The sequence below is a fragment of the Vulpes lagopus genome, chromosome 8 (assembly GCF_018345385.1).
Source record: "Vulpes lagopus strain Blue_001 chromosome 8, ASM1834538v1, whole genome shotgun sequence".
Classification (NCBI taxonomy): Eukaryota; Metazoa; Chordata; class Mammalia; order Carnivora; family Canidae; genus Vulpes; species Vulpes lagopus.
The window spans coordinates 43144627-43161026 of NC_054831.1; the positions used below are offsets into that span (position 1 = coordinate 43144627).

The window sequence follows — 16400 nt, forward strand, 5'->3', positions numbered from 1 at the left end:
TCTTTTATGATGTGGCTTTAATAAATAGATGAGGCCATTTTGTGATAAGTAATTATTTTCAGATTCTTTTTAAAATATCTAGATTGTATTTCTCTTCCTGACAGGTATTTTGTGAGTTTTATGTTTCCTTTGAAAAGAGAGAAGTAGGGGCCTTTCTCAATGGTCTCTTAAGATAGCATTTAATGTGAGAATCTCTACTCCTGAGGCTGTGCTGACATCCTCATTCAACCTAGTATATGAGAGCATTTTAAGATAAATTCTTAATCATGCAAAATAGATTATTTTAAGAGCAGAGGTCAGGGGGAAATATGTTTCCTGGCCTTCACCGATTGCCTTATTTGTGCATGACAAAAGTTCTCCCCTGTAGGTTGCTTTGTTTCCCAGAATATTTTAGAATGTGAGTTACATAGTTATAAGAATGCTGTAAGAACACAGTAAGCCAAATCTTGTGGCCTGAACATCAGCAAGTGTTATGTTAGGGCCAGGACGGAGTGGCCTAGTTGCTTAGATTAAGTTTGCTGGGTGACTTCACCTGGCAGCAACAGGAGGCATCAAGTGTCACTTCAGAAATGGACAGTGGGCCAGGAGGCTCTCCACTTAGAAGCAGCCCAAATCAATGCAGTAAAAAAAGATTTAAAAATGCCAACCTATTAGGATGGGTCAGCTTTCTTACAGTCAGACGAACCTTTAAAAAAAAGGAAAAGTTAAATCGTCTTTCCAAAAAGACATCATTTTCTACCCCAAAAACCAGTTAGAGCTAGATTTATGTACAAAATGTATGCTTAGCCAGTAACATATTAAAAAACCATTTTTGTGAATTAGCATTTTTCTTTTTTCTCAATAAAATAATTTTTGAGCTGTAGCTTTTGTTCAGATCATTAACTTGCCAGATTTTATGGCCAAACTAATGTGATTTTATTTAGCCTTATTGAAGTGCCATGAATTTCAGTGTGGCTCAGTTTCCGCTTAAACTTTCCTATGATAACATAAAATTTTTTTTGATAACATAAAATATTAATCCAAAAATCCAAAATCATGTACCCTCAAGTAATTAACAGATAATTTGTTAAAACAAAGAGTTTTCTGTTTGGAATGCATAGGATCTTATCTGTACTTACTGTAAAATTGTTTTAAACATAAAATTACAGGGGATCCCTGGGTGACGCAGCGGTTTGGCGCCTGCCTTTGGCCCAGGGCACGATCCTGGAGACCCGGGATCGAATCCCACGTTGGGCTCCCGGTGCATGGAGCCTGCTTCTCTCTCTGCCTCTCTCTCTCTCTCTCTCTCTCTCTCTCTGTGACTATCATAAATAAATTTTTTAAAAAATTAAAAATAAACATAAAATTGCAGAACTGCCCAAAATGAGTCTGTAGTAGAGTTACTTCCTGAATATATGTATATACGACTCTAATTCTGATATTGATGTAAAAGCGGTCAGCTCAATTATAGCACTCATGTAAATATTCCCCATGTCACCTTTCCCTCTCAGTGAATCAGTCCCTTTGCTGCTTATGCCTTGTCCTTCCTCTGTCTCTGTGTTTCAGGATATATCACTTCTCTAATTGAACCATCTGCCTGGCGGCCCCCAGTGAACATCCCCTGGAAATCATATGAAACACACATAGTTTCTCTATGAAATTCGGCATGTTTAGCATCAGGGTATACCTAGCGTGCAAGAAACTGCATATAGTGTTTGCATGTTTAGTTCTGTTATAAACACTGAAGGGCAAGGACCTATTTTATTCTTCTTTGGAGTCCCATTTTTTAATAAATATGTCTTGACAGTATAAATTATTATATTATTATATCTTCTTACTTTTAAGATTTTTATTTATTTATTCATGAGAGACACACACACAGAGAGGCAGAGACACAGGCAGAGGGAGAAGCAGGCTCCATGCAGGGAACCCGATGTAGGACTCGACCCCAGGTCCCAGGATCATACCCTGGGCTGAAGGCAGCGCTAAACCGCTGAGCCACCAGGGCTGCCCTCTTCTTACTTTTTGACTCCTCTTCTTGACTTTCATTCCTCTCAGTTTAACAGTTTAAAATTTCTCTCTCCTCATACGGGTCCACCTTTCTTCTTCCTTAAATCCGCACAAAATTTCTCTCTCCTCATACGGGTCCACCTTTCTTCTTCCTTAAATCCACACCAGTGCCACTCACTGCAGGAAGAACTCAGAGATCAAGTGGGATCTGCTAAAAATGCCCATGATGCGGAAGCACAGCTGACTATAGGAAGCTTCTTCATGGTATGCAAAGATAAAAGGGAAACAACTCAAAAGAGGAATTTCACCTCCTAATGTTGGGAATTTTGTCTTTAAATTTCCTAAAGAAATTAGAACTAGTGATTTTCAGCCTATTAGATCCAACTCTCCTATTTATTTATTTATTTATTTATTTACTTATTTAAAGAATCTTTATTTTTTTGTTAGTTATAGGGGTAGAATCTAATGATTCATCAGTTGCATATAACACCCAGTGCTCATTACATCAAGTGTCCTCCTTAATGCTCATCACCCAATTATCTCATCCCCCACCCACTACACCTCCAGCAACCCTCAGTTTGTTTCCAAGAATTAAGAGTCTCTTATGGTTTGCCTCCCTCTTTGTTTTCATCTTATTTCATTACTCCAACTCTCCTTTTTATAACAAATATTTTGTCACATCTGTTTTACTATCCTTAAATGAAACTCAGAGATAATACAACTCATTTATCTGTATAGCTTTTTAAAAAATCTATATTTAAATGCCTATGTCTATATCTTATATCTGTAATGTAAAAGAGAAAGAGGAAGTACTAAGGTGGAGTAAAACAATAAAGACAGCCTATCCTCAAGGTCATCATTGTCCATTTGGAGAGATGGGCTGCACATCTAGAACCAATAATAGTTTAGGCTAATAATCAAGTAGTAGTCCAACAGCTCATAGGACAGGAGGGCTTGAGTACCATCTGAAGTAGTGGATAGAATTGGAAGTGATGAAGAAGACCACAATTTAGGCAAAGGGAGAATGTGGCAAAGGTTTGGAGGTGGCAGTGACCATGACAGGTGTAGGCTGGAGGCATCAGGGGAGTGGCCAGGGTAAAGGCAGGGAGAGGGCAGCGGTATTGGTGATGGTGGGTAGAAAGAGAAATTTGCATGTTGGGGAAAAATGTAAAGAAAGTTGGTTGACAGAGTAGAGATGAAACTGAATATTTAGTTTTGACCAGAATTACTTTAAAAGGTTCAATGTTAACTATATATGCATCTTTTTTTAAAAAATAAAAGTTTTATTATTTGGGAGAGAGAGAGCAGAAGGCAGGGGCAGAGGAAGAAGCAGACTCCTTACGGAACAAGAAGCCTGGCATGGGGCTCTATCCGAGGACCCTAAGATCATGTCCTGAGTTGAAGGCAGACACTTAATCTACTGAGGCACTCAAGCCCCCCTGTATGTTACATCTTGAAAAAACATTCCCCTTAGTGGTCAGATTTTGAAATGAATGCTTAGTAGTTAGTAGAATAAGAAAAGAGAGAATGTTAACTTTTGTTGTTATTTTATTATAGTTTATTTTTTGAATTGCCTTCATTCAGATAACTTATGTTTAAGGAGATTAGAACACAAAGTTAGAGGAAGGCTGTGTGCTGAGCTATGCCTGGTTTAGAATCAAGTCACTTATAGGGCAGCCCAGGTGGCTCTCAGCAGTTTAGCGCCGCCTTCAGCCCAGGGTGTGATCCTGGAGACCTGGGATCAAGTCCCATGTCGGGCTCCCTGCGTGGAGCCTGCTTTTCACTCTGCCTGTGCTCTGCCTCTCTCTCTCTCTCTCTCTCTCTCTCTGTCTCTCTCTGTGTGTGTGTATGTGTGTGTGTGTGTCTCATGAATAAATAAATGAAATCTTTAAAAAAAAAAAAGTCACTTATGGCTCTCCCACCTTAGGCAGTAACTTACCACCTGATGAACCTCAGTTTTCCATCTTTAAAATAGAGGCAATACCTCAGTCATAAATACACACACAGGTCTTTGGATTAAACATAATATAATGTAAAATAGCCATTATGTGGTACATAAAAGGTACTTAATAATTATTGGGTCTCTCATTAGATTAAACTAAGATAATCCACCCCTTTAAAGTTAGGTGCAATCTGTGTTCAGTCATGGAACTACTTAAGTTCATAAAAATTCCATCTCATCAGCAAAGCAAATATTTGCTATCTGAGTGCCCTTGGATTCTCTAAACTTCAGTTTCTTCGTCTATAAAATAGGGATAATATACCAAACTCATAGAGTTATTACAAGAATTAAGATAATGCATGAAAAGTGCCTAGCACATAGCAATCTTTAAAAAAATACTATCATTCGCATAGTCTATTAATATCTTATGATGCCCTATTACATGCTATACACATATACTGTCTCTATCTTTGTTACAGTCCTAAGTGGTATTTCAGCTTTATTGAGGTATAATTGACATGCAAAATTGTAAGATAGTTAAAGTGTGCATTGTGGTGATTCGATATACATATTCTTTGTAAAAGGGTTCCTCTATCTAGTTAATTAACACATCCAGTATGTATGTATGTATTTATGTATTTATTAATGTTCCTATTTTTATATGAGCAGGAGCCTGAAGAATGGGGAAATCAGATGACTTGCTCAGGGTCACCAATAACATGCCAAGATTACCCTTTCCTTCAAACCCCCACTTAAAAAATTATTCATAGAACAGTTTGCAAAACACTGAAAAGAATAGCAAACATTTACTGAGATCTTAGAGCTCCAAGTAACCTTTTATATGGTAGTCCTGCCCAGTACAAGCCCTGCTTTCCCAATGATGAAGATGGAACAGAGAACCTGATTCTCAGCAGCTCCTTTTTGTCATCAGTGCATTTCTCCCAATACCGTCATGCTGACATAGGGGCTGTGGGAGTGGGCTGGGAAATTTGACTAGTAGGATTTATTCAACACAGTACTAATCACTGCTACCTGGGATTGTAAACATGTTCAACTTACTGCTGTCTATTCACAGTGTTGTTTTTTTTTTAATTAATTTTTATTGGTGTTCAATTTACCAACATACAGAAAAACACCCAGTGCTCATCCCGTCAAGTGTCCACCTCAGTGCCCGTCACCCATTCCCCTCCAACACCCGCCCTCCTCCCCTTCCACCACCCCTAGTTCGTTTCCCCGAGTTAGGAGTCTTTATGTTCTGTCTCCCTTCCTGATATTTCCCAACATTTCTTTTCCCTTCCTTTATATTCCCTTTCACTATTATTCATATTCCCCAAATGAATGAGAACATACACTGTTTGTCCTTCTCCGATTGACTTATTTCACTCAGCATAATACCCTCCAGTTCCATCCACGTTGAAGCAAATGGTGGGTATTTGTCGTTTCTAATTGCTGAGTAATATTCCATTGTATACATAAACCACATCTTCTTTATCCATTCACCTTTCGATGGACACCGAGGCTCCTTCCACAGTTTGGCTATTGTGGACATTGCTGATAGAAACATCGGGGTGCAGGTGTCCCGACGTTTCATTGCATCTGAATCTTTGGGGTAAATCCCCAACAGTGCAATTGCTGGGTCGTAGGGCAGGTCTATTTTTAACTCTTTGAGGAACCTCCACACAGTTTTCCAGAGTGGCTGCACCAGTTCACATTCCCACCAACAGTGTAAGAGGGTTCCCTTTTCTCCGCATCCTCTCCAACATTTGTTGTTTCCTGCCTTGTTAATGTTCCCCATTCTCACTGGTGTGAGGTGGGATCTCATTGTGGTTTTGATTTGTATTTCCCTGATGGCCAGTGATGCAGAGCATTTTCTCATGTGCATGTTGGCCATGTCCATGTCTTCCTCTGTGAGATTTCTCTTCATGTCTTTTGCCCATTTCATGATTGGATTGTTTGTTTCTTTGGTGTTGAGTTTATTAAGTTCTTTATAGATTTTGGAAACTAGCCCTTTATCTGATACGACATTTGCAAATATCTTCTCCCATTCTGTAGGTTGTCTTTTAGTTTTGTTGACTGTATCCTTTGCTGTGCAAAAGCTTCTTATCTTGATGAAGTCCCAATAGTTCATTTTTGCTTTTGTTTCTTTTGCCTTTGTGGATGTATCTTGCAAGAAGTTACTGTGGCCGAGTTCAAAGAGGGTGTTGCCTGTGTTCTCTTCTATGATTTTGATGGACTCTTGTCTCACATTTAGATCTCTCATCCATTTTGAGTTTATCTTTGTGTATGGGGAAAGAGAGTGGTCCAGTTTCATTCTTCTGCATGTGGATGTCCAATTTTCCCAGCACCATTTATTGAAGAGACTGTCTTTCTTCCAATGGATAGTCTTTCCTCCTTTATCGAATATTAGTTGACCATAAAGTTCAGGGTCCACTTCTGGGTTCTCTATTCTGTTCCATTGATCTATGTGTCTGTTTTTGTGCCAGTACCACACTGTCTTGATGACCACAGCTTTGTAGTACAACCTGAAATCGGGCATTGTGATGCCCCCAGCTATGGTTTTCTTTTTTAAAATTCCCCTGGCTATTCGGGGTCTTTTCTGATTCCACACAAATCTTAAAATAATTTGTTCCAACTCTCTGAAGAAAGTCCATGGTATTTTGATAGGGATTGCATTAAACGTGTAAATTGCCCTGGGTAACATTGACATTTTTACAATATTAATTCTGCCAATCCATGAGCATGGAATATTTTTCCATCTCTTTGTGTCTTCCTCAATTTCTTTCAGAAGTGTTCTATAGTTTTTAGGATATAGATCTTTTACCTCTTTCGTTAGGTTTATTCCTAGGTATCTTATGCTTTTGGGTGCAATTGTAAATGGGATTGACTCCTTAATTTCTCTTTCTTCAGTCTCATTGTTAGTGTATAGAAATGCCATTGATTTCTGGGCATTGATTTTGTATCCTGCCACGCTACCAAATTGCTGTATGAGTTCTAGCAATCTTGGGGTGGAGGCTTTTGGGTTTTCTATGTAGAGTATCATGTCATCGGCGAAGAGGGAGAGTTTGACTTCTTCTTTGCCCATTTGAATGCCTTTAATGTCTTTTTGTTGTCTGATTGCTGAGGCGAGGACTTCCAGAACTACGTTGAACAGCAGTGGTGAGAATGGACATCCCTGTCTTGTTCCTGATCTTAGGGGAAAGGCTCCCAGTGCTTCCCCATTGAGAATGATATTTGCTGTGGGCTTTTCGTAAATGGCCTTTAAGATGTCGAGGAAAGTTCCCTCTATCCCAACACTCTGAAGGGTTTTGATCAGGAATGGATGCTGTATTTTGTCAAATGCTTTCTCCGCATCTAATGAGAGGATCATATGGTTCTTGGTTTTTCTCTTGCTGATATGATGAATCACATTGATGGTTTTACGAGTGTTGAACCAGCCTTGTGTCCCAGGGATAAATCCTGCTTGGTCATGGTGAATAATTTTCTTAATGTGTTGTTGGATCCTATTGGCTAGTATCTTGTTGACAATTTTTGCATCCGTGTTCATCAGGGATATTGGTCTGTAATTCTCCTTTTTGGTGGGGTCTTTGTCTGGTTTCGGAATTAAGGTGATGCTGGCCTCATAGAACGAATTTGGAAGTACTCCATCTCTTTCTATCTTTCCAAACAGCTTTAGGAGAATAGGTATGATTTCTTCTTTAAACGTTTGATAGAATTCCCCTGGGAAGCCATCTGGCCCTGGACTCTTGTGTCTTGGGAGGTTTTTGATGACTGCTTCAATTTCCTCCCTGGTTATTGGCCTGGTCAGGTTTTCTATTTCTTCCTGCTCCAGTTTTGGTAGTTTGTGGCTTTCCAGGAATGCGTCCATTTCTTCTAGATTTCCTAATTTATTGGTGTACAGCTGTTCATAATATGTTTTTAAAATCGTTTATATTTCCTTGGTGTTGGTAGTGATCTCTCCTTTCTCATTCATGATTTTATTAATTTGAGTCTTCTCTCTCTTCTTTTTAATAAGGTTGGCTAATGGTTTATCTATCTTATTAATTCTTTCAAAGAACCAACTCCTGGTTCTGTTGATCTGTTCCACAGTTCTTTTGGTCTCGATATCATTGAGTTCTGCTCGAATTTTAATTAACTGTCTTCTTCTGCTGGGGGTGGGGTCTATTTGTTGCTTTTTCTCTAGTTCCTTTATGTGTAAGGTGAGCTTTTGAATTTGAGATCTTTCCAGTTTTTGAATGGATACTTGTATTGCAATGTATTTCCCCCTCAGGACTGCTTTTGCTGCATCCCAAAGATTTTGAACGGTTGTATCTTCATTCTCATTAGTTTCCATGAATCTTTTTAATTCTTCCTTAATTTCCAGGTTGACCTTTTCATCTTTTAGCAGGATGGTCCTTAACCTCCACGTGTTTGTGGTCCTTCCAAACTTCTTGTTGTGATTAAGTTCCAATTTCAAGGCATTATGGTCTGAGAATATACAGGGGACTATCCCGATCTTTTGGTATCGGTTCAGACCCGATTTGTGACCCAGTATGTGGTCTATTCTGGAGAAAGTTCCATGTGCACTTGAGAAGAATGTGTATTCAGTTGAGTTTGGATGTAAAGTTCTGTAGATATCTGTGAAATCCATCTGGTCCAGTGTATCATTTAAAGCTCTCGTTTCTTTGGATATGTTGTGCTTAGAAGACCTATCTAGTATAGAGAGAGCTAGATTGAAGTCACCAAGTATAAGTGTATTATTATCAAAGTATTTCTTCAGTTTGGTTATTAATTGGTTTAAATATTTGGCAGCTCCCACATTCGGGGCATATATATTGAGGATTGTTAAGTCCTCTTGTTGGATAGATCCTTTGAGTATGAGATAGTGTCCCTCTTCATCTCTCACTATAGTCTTTGGGGTAAATTTTAATTTATCTGATATAAGGATGGCAACCCCTGCTTTCTTTTGAGGACCATTTGAATGGTAAATGGTTCTCCAACCTTTTATTTTCAGGTTGTAGGGGTCCTTCTGTCTAAAATGAGTCTCTTATAGACAGCAAATAGATGGGTCCTGCTTTTTTATCCAGTCTGAAACCCTGCGCCTTTTGATGGGGTCATTAAGCCCGTTCACATTCAGAGTTACTATTGATAGATATGAGTTTAGTGTCATCATATCTATTCAGTCCTTGTTTTTGTGGATTGTTCCACTGAACTTCTTCTTAAAGGGGAATTTTAAGAGTCCCCCTTAAAATTTCTTGCAGAGCTTGTTTGGAGGTTACATATTCTTTCAGTTCCTGCCTGTCTTGGAAGCTCTTTATCTCTCCTTCCATTTTGAATGAAAGCCTTGCTGGATATAGTATTCTTGGTTGCATGTTCTTTTCATTTAGGACCCTGAATATATCCTGCCAGCCCTTTCTGGCCTGCCAGGTCTCTGTGGAGAGGTCTGCTGTTACCCTAATATTCCTCCCCATAAAAGTCAGGGACTTTTTTTCTCTCACAGTGTTGTTTTTTAACATGGTTGTGAATCAGTGTTAATCCTTTCTTTGGTTCCATTTAGAGTTTTAATATTCCTTATGATAATAAATACTTTGGAGGTACAGCTAGAATATAAACAAACATGAAAGCATAGGTACTGCAAACCTAGACATATGTTGGGTGGTAGAAGTTGCCATCTTGGCTGCATATGTAGTGTTGCTCTTGGCACTTGGCAGACTTCTAGCAAGTTGGAAATCAAGTTTATGGGAGCAGGCAAATGTTAAACATCTGCCAAAATCAATTATGAAACAAAACTCTTATTGACTGAAAATGTTTGTGCTTTTCAATTACCTGAACATCACGATGCTCACCTCAGTTTTCTGAGCTATGCAAAAGTTTAAAATTTTAAAATCAAGATTTTAGGACTCAGATTCTTCAATGGAGTGGAAGTAGGAGGATGTCCTGTCCCCCTACTCTTTTGTTTTCAGGGACATGTCTATTTTTCAAAATCTCTGTAAAATTGTCTGATTTTTTTTAAACTGGAATCCTGTCATTGAAAGTATACAGGCTCATCTGTTAGAGCAGTGTCCGTGCCAAAAGAACCTTTGGAACAACAGCAAAATTCATGAGATTCTTGTGAGTTTCACTCTGTTCTTTGAATGCTGGCTTCTTAAAAGATCTATGGGCAGCCACAGGCACAGCCAGAATTAGCACAGCCAGAATTCACCATCTGCCACTGCTCTTGGGAGGAGAAGATGACAATTTTTAATATTATTAATTATTCTTCATTAGATATTTATTAAGATTCCACAGTCTTCTGCTGTTGGAGCTCAGGCTCTAAATTAAACAGATTTAAGAAACAGATATGTCTATCTACCTTTTAAAAAAAAAAAGGACTGACTTTCAGAAAAATATAGTAAACTATACTTAAAATTTGTGTTTTTATCTTGTATTGGAAGATACAATGGGCGAATAATGCCTTCAGGATGAGGAAATGTAGAACATAAGTTGTCTGGTCCTTATAGTTTGACTAGAATGTATATATGGAGACAGATATTTAAAGGAGGACCTTTATTATAAGGAGTACCAGTATTTCATTCATCAACAGTAGAATCAGATTAATAACATTTCAGCTTTGAAAAACAACGGTGAAGTAGCCTGACCCTGCGTCCTCTGCAAGAAACTTCTCAATAATATCCTTATAGAGGCTGTGTCGGGCTTCTGTTCCAGGAAACTCAGTAACTCCAGTGGAATTCATTCACTCGGCATATTTACTGAGCACCTACTATATGCCTGTCTGATCAGAGCTTACTTTTAGCCAGAGGTGTCAACCAGTCAACAAGAAAGTCAATAAACAAGTAAATTATATATTGGAAGAAAACATACAGGAAAACTTTCTGACCAAAAGGGACATCCCAAACTGGAATGAATGAGTTTTCCTGTATGTTTTCTTCCATGCAATAATTGCTCAGGTATTTGAAGAATGTATTCACTGCCCTCTTAATTCACCTCACTTTTAAATTATACACTCGCCGTTGGTTAAGCAGTTACTTATATGTGTTAGTTTCCTAGGGCTGCCATAATGAAGGGCCACAGACCAGCAGAAGTTGGCTCAGAGTTCTGAAGGCTAGAAGTCCAAGATCAAGGGGTGGGCAAGGTTGGCTTCTTTAACTCCTCTCACCTTGGCTTGCAGATGGCTGTCTTCTGTCTTCACATCATCTTTTCTCTCTATGTGTCTGTGTCCTAATCAGAACACCAGTCATATATGATTAGGACACCAGTGACCCCATTTTAACTTCATTAGCTCCTTAAAGACCCTACTCCCAATACAGTGCCATTCTGAGGTATTGGGCATGAGGACTTCAACACAGGAATGAGGGGTGCATAATTCAGCCCATAAGATATATCCTCCTAGACTGGAACACTCAGAAGCAGGCAGGTGACCCCACAGAAAGAATCAGGCCAATGGTCACAAGCCATATTCTAGGCGTCTATATATTATCTTTCATAGCCTCAGCTTTGCTAACTGGCATGGAGCTTGCCATCAAAGAGAAATGCTAGACCTTTAAGTGACTCATTTTTCAGTCACATTTTCCTCCATCCTTCATTCAATTGTTCATTCAAGAAATGTGTCCTGAGCACCTGCTGGGTTGCAAGTGCTGCCCTCACCCAGGGACCAGCAGACATCCCTACCTTCTCTGAGGTTTGAGTTATACCCATGCAGCCTTTGATAAACAAGTGAACAAACAAATATCTAATTATAAATTGGCACGTGCTATGAAGTAAATGAACATATAAGAGAAGCACCCTACTTTTGTTCATTCTAGAGGGTGGCCAAATTACAGAGATTTTGCATTAACCTTGAAATAAAACATTACATGTTAGATTTGGCCCATATTCCATGCTCTAGTCATTTCCAGGAGAGATCCTAGCCATCGTTTATTATAGTATGTGCCCCATTCCCAGTTCACTTTATTCTCCCAGTGTGATGGGTATGATACCTCCAGCTTCATCCAAATCATTAATCAAAATGCTTAAAAAATCAGAATGGTACTGCCATGGTCAGAGAACTAGAAATAATATCCTTAGCTACTCATAGCTAAAAATCTAGCCATCATACAGAAAGCGGGACTCTAATTAGAAATACTAACAAGAGTCAAGCTGCCCACTGCTAAGTTTTCTATCACTAGTCTGAACCTTATACATTCCTCTGCTTGTGCCACATTTATCACAAAAGGCCTTTCGAGTTGTCTGTCTGATGACTTGAAAGGTCAAGTCCACTTAAGGAGTTTCACTTATAACGTGGGGAAATGAAATTGTTCTCAATCTAAGTGGAAAGAACACCATTCGCGAAACAAAATGTCTGTGTTTTTCTAGTGCCACGGCTCAAAGGTGATACGCAGCAGCTTCTTCTAAATGGACCTGACCGACCCTGGCAGGCCCACTCCAGAAGCCTGAGATGACATGTCCTAGCTCTCTCTTCTTCCCTTAGGCATCCTTGGCTTTAACTACCAGTTCTGCACTTGCTGCCCAGGTCCCACTTGGTGTCTCCTTCCTCCCCACTCAGTTATAGTTCCCATGTTTGTCCTGAGTCATCACTCCTGGTATTTTGGTAAAAGGCACTCCAGATCTCCTGGCTGTCAGTCTATCAAACTGGCTTTCTTTCTGGTCAGTGTAGGGAGAGTTCAATCAAATTTGGAGCACTGGAGATTGAGCATTGCATCCAGCAGGCACATCAACTGAGTCCATCACAGGATTACCAACCCCAAGGTGATGTCATCTTCACATCTGTGGCAGCACACTGACAATAGTAGAGAAAATGAAATTCTTTCAGAAACAGTCAAACCTGACCTTTAATTTAGCATGGACCATAGCTTGTCAAGATTCATGAGCAGAGAGGTACTGCTGTGAGCATTTGTTGATGTAGATATATTATTTGACATGTTGTGCTTGTGTATCGATTTGGCACATTATATTCCACAGTATACATAGAGTAAGTTAAATTGTGACAAAATTCCTTCATTTACTCATTCAGTCAGTCTTCCATGAGCATCTGTCTTGTTGCACCTAGCATTGTTCTGGGTACTAGGATTGGAGTAGGGAATAAAACGGATATAATCCCTGCCCTCTCAGATCTTATATGCTGGTGGGTTTGGGAGACCCACTATGAGCATGTAAATACATATTATTCAGAAAGTGAAACATGCTTCGAATAAGATAAAGCGAAAAAGGAAGATACAGAGACGGGAATGAAATCTTACTTTGTGTGTAATACTCAGGGCAGATCTTGCTGACAGGCAGAGACCTGTAGAAAGAGAAGCAGTAAACCATGTGGACATCTCGGGAGAAAGAGTTGAGGCAGAAGGAAGAGCAAGTGCAAAGGCCCTGGGTTTGGCCTGTTTGAGGAACAGCAAAGAGGCCTCTGTGGCTGGAGTGGAGCTAGTGCTTCTGCATTGCTGGTGTTTCAAAAAGTATAACAGAATCAGATTGATGCTTCACTAGACTTGCCCTGTGTTGTTATTGCTGCTGTGTTTATCATTAACTGAAAGTACACGAGAAAAGAATATTTTGATTCTACTAAGTCTGTGTTCTTAAATGGCTAAGTTAGTTCCAGTGTGTGTGTGTATATTATGTATATACACATATATACATGTTTAATGAAATTAGAAGCACAGCTGAGACATACATTTTTAAAAATTTTTATTTATTCATTTGAGAGAGAGAGGGAGAGAGCATGAGCAGGGGGAGGGGCAGAGGTAGAAGCAGACTCCCCGCTGAGCAGGGAACCAGACATGGGGCTCTATCCCAGGACCTTGAGGTCAGGACCTGAGCCAAAGGCAGCCACTCAACAGACTGAGCCACCAAGGCGCCCCAAAATATACATTTTTTTTTTAAATATACATTTTTATGTTGAAAAGTGAGAGTGTGAAGTTAACCATCTACTTGATTTAAAAAACCCTTGGTAGTATACTATGCAGTCTGTTATTAGCAATCAGTCCTACAGATGCTATTCTTTTCATCCTCCAACTAAAACACAGGAATTGAGGAAGGGCCAGAGTAGTTTGAATTTTAAGAACTCATGCTTTACAAGTTTCCTCACACCTGTGTTTATCGCAGAAGCAATCCTATTGGTGGCAGACAATTTAATAAGCAAAACATGGCGTTAGGTTATTTCCTGAGGCCAGTCTTCTTTCTCAGCACAGCGAGCCTTATCTGAGCTCCTGGTAGCCCATCTCTGGGTATTATGCATCCGGAGGAATGTTGGAAATTTTTTCAGTTACAAATCAAACACTTATGCTTCTAGGTGTTCCCATGTATCAGGTTCTAAGAGGCCACCTGTGTCGGGAGCAGAGTGTGTGAAGGTGATGTTGTGTCGGGCAAGCCTGGCTCAGTTTGTCCCGCTGGAGTGGTTCCAACATCCCAGTGGGGACGTGGCTGTCCGCCAACCTGCCAGTGACCTCAGAGAACACCAGAACACTGGAGGTACAGAAGAGCAGGTGAATAAAGCTATAACCGCTTCATAGTTAGATTCTGAAATGTCACCAGCATAACTACAATTGGTCTTGAGAGGAAAGTTTGCAAATATAAGAACAGCATTTGGACTGATTCTTTGGCCATAAGCATTTTATTTAAATGCTTCAGCTTCTGCAAGTGTGAAATTCATAGACTTGGTGGACCTTCAGGTGATGTGAAGGTGTGTTAACTCATTGGTCCCTTCATGGACAAGAAAGTCACAGTGAGTTATGTGGTGCTCTTTTTTGGCTGGAGCTGCTTGTCTGTGAATGATCAGATAGCCAAGTGTGCTCGAGTAAAATTAAGTCTTGTCATTGACAGGTGTTTGCAGAGCATTTGAAGATTTCATGAATCACATTCTTCATCTGCCCTGTGTTGCTAAGGGTTGAGCCTGTGGCATTTAAGGAAAGTTTGTGGTAATGGCAGAAGATTTCAAAATTAACTCCAGAGTTTAGATCTATCTGTCTGATTGGCTGTTAATGAAAACAAACTATCCTATACTGTCATGAGATTTTTTTCATCTTTGGTTGGTGTCAAACAATAAATTGTTCTTCCTTCTGTTGTTTCTGTAGAGTTCCATAGGCAATCACTTGACAGATGTACAGCAAAAGAATACATTTTATGCATTTAATGTATTGAGGATGATGTTATTATATCCATTACTTGTGGGCTCACCCACAAAAATAAAGCTCAACTAGCACGTTTTTGAATCTGTTATGTTCCAGGCACCATGCTAGATGCTGGTGATTCAGCAATAAGGGGTGCGTCCTTCCATTGCCATCAAGGAGCTCTCAGTTTAGTGGGAGGCAGACAAGTCACCTAATAATTACATGACCGTGTAGTGCGTGCTACTGGAGCCAGATGGGGAGCATTTTACTGTCAGAGCCTCTCAGGAGAATGTGTGAGGCTTCCAGTGGGGAAAGTGGGAAGAACAAGCAGGATACATGGTGCAGAGCATAACAGCATGGAGCTGCATGATGTTTGTGGGATTTGCAGATAGTTCCCCATGACTGAAGCAGGTGTTGCATGAAGTTGGAGAAATAGGAAAGGATCTAGGATGACCACCAAAGGTTGAGCTCTGTCCCCAAAGTGATAGGAACTACTGAACAATCCAGCCACAGTATACAGAAGCAAAAGGGCATGAGATTTAGTCCACCCCAGTTCCCTTGCTAGTGGAGACCTTGGGGTGATTCCTTTGGACCTTAGGCTTGACTTTTCCATCTACATAAGGAGTAAATTTGGCTGGGTAGCTTCTAAGACCTACCCACCCTTCCAGGTCCTCTGGACTTTGATTCTGTCTTTAAAGCTTCTTTTTGTTTTCCCTTCCCCATACTTTTCATGCTTTGCCTCTCTTATATGTGCAACTTCTGCAGTTTCCAGGTCCATAGGCCACTGCTAGAAAAGAGCCCCATCTATACCTGACCTGGTCAGAGATGGTGTTAGGGGAGCAAAAATATCAAACACTGAGAACAGAGAGATTCTCCTACCAGCTTACTTTCCCCTTGACTTTTCACCTCCCTTTGCTGTCAGCTTGCTCTCTCTCTCTCTCTCTCATACTTCTCTTGGCCAAATGACCCGAAGCAGCCAGAGTAAAGTCACTAATGTGTTTAGGCTCCCTGCCATTGGTTAGAATCCTTCATTTATCCAAATAGCTGTGCATTCAAAAATTATGTGCTGAGTGCCTACTGTGTGCTTGCCTTGCCTAGTGTCCTAAGACACAAGGAACAAAATGGTGAACACGATAAATGTAGACTCTGCCCCAATGGAAATGATAGTCCAAAGAGGGAGAAAAGCATATAAAAATATGATTGCATAAATGCATAACTGCATATGATAAGTTAAGACAAGTAAAAGTAGCTGTGAGGAATTTTAACAGTGGGTCTGGAGTTAGACCAGGATGTTAAGGGAAGGCTTCTCTGAAGATGTGCTATGGACTGATGGAAGGACAGCAGGTCTTAGTCAAGGCAAAAGAATGGAGAGGAGTCTGTGGCCAGTTGGAGCAGCA

The 16400-nt window shown here is 40.0% G+C and overlaps 1 protein-coding gene across 2 annotated transcripts in view; it reads left to right on the plus strand.

Annotated features, from left to right (window-relative positions):
• FRY (FRY microtubule binding protein) overlaps positions 1 to 16400 on the plus strand; it is a 434668-nt gene that overhangs the window by 145632 nt on the left and 272636 nt on the right. The gene's annotated exons all lie outside the window — the stretch shown is intronic.